This window comes from Prionailurus bengalensis, chromosome D3 (assembly GCF_016509475.1).
Source record: "Prionailurus bengalensis isolate Pbe53 chromosome D3, Fcat_Pben_1.1_paternal_pri, whole genome shotgun sequence".
NCBI classification, from domain to species: Eukaryota; Metazoa; Chordata; class Mammalia; order Carnivora; family Felidae; genus Prionailurus; species Prionailurus bengalensis.
The window spans coordinates 52,166,174-52,166,988 of NC_057356.1; the positions used below are offsets into that span (position 1 = coordinate 52,166,174).

The 815-nt window shown below is 29.6% G+C and overlaps 1 pseudogene; it reads right to left on the minus strand.

Annotated features, from left to right (window-relative positions):
- Nucleotides 1-380: 380 nt before the first annotated feature.
- Nucleotides 381-505, minus strand: LOC122471102 (annotated as a pseudogene).
- Between the last annotated feature and the right edge of the window lie 310 nt (nt 506-815).

Consider the following 815-nt stretch of genomic DNA (forward strand, 5'->3'; position numbering starts at 1 on the left):
GAGATGTGCCAGAGCATAGCAAATCATGCTTTAGCGTTTTGCAGACTAAATCGATGTTAACAGCTACAGAAAAATTGTGTAGATGGCATTGCTTCAAAAATGTTTTTAGATACAATGGAGATAAAATTCCAAATGGTTGCAATATTTTAGACTTGATGTTAGAGTAAATAATGCATTATTAACTGCAGTTAAGTAACTTTGGAACACAGCAGAAAATTATATGTTCTAAATTTAGAGCAAGAGCCTACTACTTTGGAATTTTACTTTTCTCTTTGAAAACATGGATTAATAATAGCTCTTTTTTTTCTGTCATTCTAAATTATATCTGAAATACTAAAAGGTATGATTTTCAAAGGTAGAAGTATGGCAGTTTTATATAAATGATTTCCATCCAGTTAGAATGGTAACCAGTATGTTTATTTGAAACTTTGGATGTTAAAATAATTCACAAAACTTGAAATAATCATTTTTACACTTGATCTTAGCCAAAAGGCTGAGAAGCGATTGAAATAATTATTTTTCATTAATGACTCTGAGATTATTGTTGGGAAACACTTGAAGTCGTAATGTGACAAGATACACATATTATACATGTTAATGAAAGGAAGAAAAGGACTTGTATAGTCCTTATGACATTATGCACGGATATAATTCTAAGCTTCTGAAATTGTATTTGGTGGTTTTTTTTTAAATTATTTTCTCCAATGGTAATTCATAAAATTCCTCAGCCTCAATCTTCTTATTTACTAAATGGTGATAATGACCTTAAATATTGCTTGAATTTTCTGAGACCAGTTTTCATCCTCTGTAAAATG